This window comes from Cyphomyrmex costatus, unplaced genomic scaffold (genome assembly GCF_001594065.2).
Source record: "Cyphomyrmex costatus isolate MS0001 unplaced genomic scaffold, Ccosl1.0 scaffold378, whole genome shotgun sequence".
In the NCBI taxonomy this organism is placed as follows: Eukaryota; Metazoa; Arthropoda; class Insecta; order Hymenoptera; family Formicidae; genus Cyphomyrmex; species Cyphomyrmex costatus.
The window spans coordinates 162,665-168,826 of NW_017277972.1; positions in this window are offsets into that span (position 1 = coordinate 162,665).

Below are 6,162 nucleotides of genomic sequence, written 5' to 3' on the forward strand. Positions count from 1 at the left end.
ATGTAGTTTGTCCGTTAGTGTGCGTCCGTTTCATTTGCCGTTTTTAGCGGTTTTTAGTGTTGCGTGTGGCTCTTTTTCGGTCCGTGTTGCCGGTTGTCGCTCCGGCGGTGGTACATGTTGTATTTGTGAGGCGTAATCTCGAGTGTGTTCTTTAAGTGGGCTTGTGCTTATCCGCGCGCGAGGTTTTTCGCGCGCCCATGGCTGGCGCCCCGCCGCCGGCTCATGGGGGGGACAGGATTCCCGCTTTGTCCAACTTGGACAGTGCGGGCGGACCGTTCTCGTTGACGATGACATCGGTGCCATCCTTGCCTTTGCCTTTGTCGATTCCCCCCTCTCCTATGGTTCCCTCTTACTCCCCCCTTTCCCCGTGCGGCTCTGCTTATTCGGACGAAATGGATAGCGACCTGGACAATGTTTTGGTAAATGCGGCTGTTAGCAGCTTGCTCAATGAGTCTCCTTTGACACCCTCGTCTGGCGCTTCGGCTCCTCCAGATGATTCTATACGCCCGGATGATGACATGGACGTTGACTTTACTCAAGTTTCGAGGAAGCGAACCCGAAAGAGGGAGAATAATAATTCTAACTCCAATTCAAAGGTAAAAGTCGTAGAAAATCTTTCGAACAATCAAATTACTCAGCCACCTTCTGTTTCTTCGTCTGAGCATCCCTTTGTAAATGCAGTAAATTCATCTCAGAATAGACAAGTTGCTCCCCATAAAACGTGTCACCTATACTCTGAGACGGATACAGGTCCTTTCGCCGTCTATGCCTATTCAGATAAGTCTTCGGTCATTCATTTCTCAGTATTAGCAAAAATTGTTTCAGAAATTGCACCCACAGACATTCTGAGCGTTAAACGCCTAGGTAGCGGCAAAGCTATTGTTGAGGTTAGATCAGCGCTTGCGGCGAATCGATTGGTCACAAACATTGCCTTTGCTAAGTATAATATACGGGTTTTCATTCCTGCATTTAAGGTACTTAGAACCGGCATCGTAAGAGACGTGGATCAGTCACTTACAATTGAGTGTATCAAGGATAACATTATCTTCGGCTAAGATCATAGACATCCAACGCCTTAATCGCCGTGTTACAGAAGGCCAAACTAATTACTTACAGTAATTAGTTACAGTTTGCTACAGGGTGGGTCACATTGGCAATGACTGCAAAAGCTCCAAGCCTAGATGCCTTTACTGCGGAGGAGATCATGACAAGCTAGTGGAATGCGAAGATAAACATAAAGCTAAAAATGCATTAATTGTGGTGGTGAACATTGGGCTACCTCTTTTGTATGCCCTATGTTAATAAAACATAAAGAAGTGATTAACCTGGCTGCACAAAAAAACATTCCCCACGTCGAAGCTAAAAGGATAATCAAGTATAATAATGATGGAAACGTTTCTAACCTTGCAGTAAATCATCGTAACTACCCCTATCTGCGACAACACTCCTCTGAGCCCCAGCAGAAACATGGAAGCTTTACCTCATACAACATGTTCTCGCCTTTGGAATCTTTGAGCTCTCCGTCATCATTTATGCCGAAGAATTATGCAGACGCCGCAGCAAAGGCCACTTATGATACACGTGACATACAAGGTAAATCATCAAAAAATAAATCGACGAGCTCCCAGCACAATCCTCATCTGCGTTCGGACGCATCTGGTGAGTCGCTTGCAAATGTCTATTCACCATCGGGCAGGAAAAATGTGTCCTCTTCACCCCCTCGCTCCCACGGCAAGTATGATCGCCACATCTCCTCTCATGGACTTAGCCACCCCTCACCGCCCAATAGCGGTGATACATGCTCGAATCCTGGACGCGAATCTGTGAGCAGCATTTTCGAAATGATTTTGGCTTTTCTGGATAAAATCAAGCGTTTGTTTAATAACAGTCAATATATAACCTCTATTATTAATCATTTTGAAAAAACAATTTCAAGAATTGCCAACTTAGTTGCAGGACTAAATCTGGACTTTATCATTAATTTATTTAACTCTTTGGAATTCAACATGACTTCTGACGCCGCTGGAACCTCGGGATCTACTTTTGAAATTCACCAACAACAATAACTTCTCCTCCGGAGCCATTTCTTTGCTCCAATGGAACTGCAGAGGGATAAGGAGTAAACTTCCTCAGATACAGGCTGCCAGTGCAAACTACGATATTGTTTGCCTACAGGAATCGCTTCTCCACCCGACTTCTAACTTCTCTCTCAAAGGCTTCAGCGTCATACGCAATGATATCATGTCACCCGGCCATAGAGGTATCTGCATTCTTGTTAGACAAAACATAGTTTATAACATTTTAGATCTGTCAGACCTTAATGAAGCCTCGGTGGAATTGCAAGGCATAGAGGTATTTGCCAAAAACGAAAAATTTATCATTATAAACGTTTACCGCCATCCTAATTACGACACTCCGATGCAATTCTTTGAAGATCTGATAAGTTTCAGCGTCACTAAGGGCAAATGCATTATCACAGGTGACTTGAATGCGCATCACAATCATTGGGGATGCCATTCCTCGGATCGCGTCGGCAAGCGCATTTTCGAGGTTTGTGAAGATTCACGTGTCTGCATCCTAGGAGACCATAAGCCTACACTTCTCCTTCCTCCCAACTCAGGACCTTCAGTTATCGATTTGATCATCGCCACACCGAACATTGCTCCTTTATGTAATGTGCATACCGAGGATGACACATGGGGCAGCGACCACTTTCCTATCTCCGTTACTTTGGGCATAAATCCAACTATTCGTCGACGTTATATCTATAAGATCAATCTTAATCCTCGTGAACTTATCAATTTCAGCAATAGTATGGATGAAACATATGCACCCTTTGTTAATAATCTTTCTCAAAATCCCTGCGAGGCATACTCAAGTTTAACTAAACATATAGTCGACACAGCTATTTCTTGCTCCTCTACCACCAAAAAAGCTAATCCGAGTTCAATCCTGATCAGAAGTGATAGAGCCGCCCCTCCGTGTGGTCGAACAAATACCAAGAGGCCATAGAAGCCCGTCGAGCGGCCGCTAGAAAGTGGCGAAGTCACCCAACAATTCTAAACTTTCTTATCTTCAAAAGAGAAAGATCCAAGTGCGCAAAAATTCTATATAAGGAAAAAAAGAAGAGTTGGAGAGAATTTGTGGGCACTTTCAATGCAAAAACTCCTTCCACCAAACTCTGGTCGCTAGTAAAAGCATTCAAACGTCGTAATTTATCACTATCACATGAAAACATGGAATACTTCAAGGAGAGGCAGTTGACGAGTGAGAATCGGAAAAGATATTCAAGGAGTTTGACACTCCAATCACCATGGAACACCTTGATATGGCAATCTCTCTAGTCAATAAAAATTCCGCCCCAGGACTGGATAGAATCAGTAACAACATGCTTGATTATCTTCCGCATAATTATAGAGAGTTATTAGTTAACCTTTTCAACAGTTTCCTTCAAGAGGGAGTCATCCCCACCGAATGAAGATCTTCTTTGGTAATCTTCATACCCAAAGCCGGAAATTCTGGATTGAGGCCTATCTCTCTTTTATCGTGCATACTTAAACTATTTGAAAGAATTATATACTGGAGACTAGTATGGCTGATTGAATCACAATCACTTAGAAAATTCATAGAAAATCTCATCGTTGAGAGATCGGTGCAGCTCTTGGAACAAGAAAATCTGGGCGAAAAACGGTTGTCATATAAAGGTACCCCGCAGGGTTCAGTGCTGAGCCCTTTGCTTTTCAATATCGCCCTCTGCAAGATTGGATCCTGCATGTCCAGAAATGTACAATTTCTGCAGTATGCCGACGATATCGTGATATTTACTTCTCATCGTAATCCCGAGACGGCAGTTGACAGGATTCAGGCAACCTTAAATCAGATTTCGAATTACGTTGGGACCAAAGGCTTATCCCTCTCCCCCTTCAAATCAAGCTGGATGATTTTTGCGACCTCTAAGGCGGTGCTCGCACCAGATTGTTTTCTCTCTATAGACAATCTCCTCATTCCCAGAGTGGAAAAGGTCAAATTCCTAGGAGTAATACTGGATCGCAAATTGAAGGGTAATCTTCATCTGGAATATCTTGTGAAGAAAGGAAGGGCTCTAGTCAACATCATTTCAACTCTCACGGCTGTATGGTGGGGATCTTATCCCCACTGTTTACTTACTATATACTGATCAGTTTTTAGGGGAGCTATAGAATATGCCTGTTCAATTTTCACATGGAAAAATAATGCAAGAATTTTCCGTCAGCTTGAAAGGTTACAGTATAAGGCCATCAGGACGTCCATGAGATATCGTTTATCTACTCCTATCAACATCATGCTGTGCGAGGCGAGAGAATATCCCTTAAGATTGAGATTTAACCTTCTCAGTGAGAGGTTCGTCATTAAATGCATGTCTAAAAGGAATCATCCGGTTATAAGCAGCATCGAATCATTGGAATATGGTCTCAGCACCCCTGCGCAGAAGGCCCAGGCCCTGGCAAAATCTCCCTCGCTGAGATGTTTTATTATTAACAAACATGATTTCTCTCATCTGAAGAGTTCATACTTTATTCCTGCATTCGAGAGTAGCTTGAACGCTTTCACTTTACGTAAACACTTTGAATCTTTCATCCCCTAAAGAATCCAGCGATAATGAAATTATTCAGTCTTTTAGCAGCAGGCTACAGGAATTAGACCCATCCGGCCTCACCGTCTACACTGATGGATCAAAGCTATCGGAGGATGGATGTGCGGGCGCGGCCTTTTTCTCGCCGGAACTTGGTTATTGCTTCAAATACAAGTTAACTTGCAGCGCCTCAGTGTTTACTGCGGAAGCTTGGGCAATATATCAAGCCCTAATTTTGACGCTAGATGCGGGTTATTTTAAGATTTATATTTTTTCAGATTCCCGCAGTGTACTACAAGCCATCTCGTCTTACAGATTGATTAATGGTAATTACATTATCCACAAAATAAAGCAAGTTCTGCTTCAATTGGAGCATAATAATATTGACTGCTCCCCCTTTTGGATCCCTTCGCATAAAGGCATCTTAGGCAACGAGCTGGCTGATAGGACGGCCAAAGAGGCATGTGTAGATGGAGCTAGAGGTTTTTTCCGTACCCCCTACTCAGATCTTCAGGTTCAGGCACTAGCAAAGGCTCGCGTTCGTTTCACGGATTATTTAAACGACAAGGCTAATCACACCGGAGCTCACTACCACTCGTTGTACTTCTCAGCTACGACTGCTAAACTCTGGTATTTTAAAAAGAAGCTCAACAGGAGTGAAATAGTATTGATTAATAGACTGAGATCAAACCATTACAATCTCAATTATAGCTTGTTCAGGAAAAATATGGTACCGTCTCCGGCTTGTGAATGTGGAGACCCCAGACAAGATCTTAATCACTCAATTTTTTTTTGCCCCCTAACAAGACGCAGAGCTCGACCACTGGTCCTTTACCTAAATAAAACTTTCCCTTCTCATTCATATAATATATTTACTTTGCTTGTCAACCCTAGCCACAAATTATGCAGACTCTTACTCGCCTTTGCTAAGTCTTTTGATGTTCCTATTTAAACCTCGCGCGCTGGGGTGGGGGACGGGGTCTGGGGTGAGGGGGGGGGAGTCTCGTTCTCTCCCCTCCCCCCATCTTCCTTGGTATATCCTCCCCTCCGCGGCCCTCCGCGGTTAAGTGTCGTGGAGTTCCGCTGGGGGCCGCGCGCGGCACAGGGAACTTTTTCCGCGTTTCCTCGTTTGTTTCAGGAGTCTCTTTCGGCTCTCGGGAATTCATCCTTCTTCTTTTTTGAGGATTACCTGTGGAGAGTTGGCGGTGTCTTGGAAACGACTGGCCACGTTTAACCGGTTACTCCGAAACCTGGGCCATTTAAATTTAGAAGAAGAAGAAGAAGTTTCCAGCATCTCGCGAGCTGTCGAAATGTCGATTCCGATCGGAATCAAACATTGAGAACGTGAGGAGGAGGTTAAGTTTCGAGAGATCGCTTGGCTATCGGTTGGTTATGTATGTATGTACATACATACTATTTGTGCTTAAAATAAATCGTGATAATGGTAAGTATTGGAAATATTTTACAAGAAAATTAATAATAATATTAACAGTAATATTATAATATTAATATTTATATTTATATTATAATATATTTATATTTAAATATAA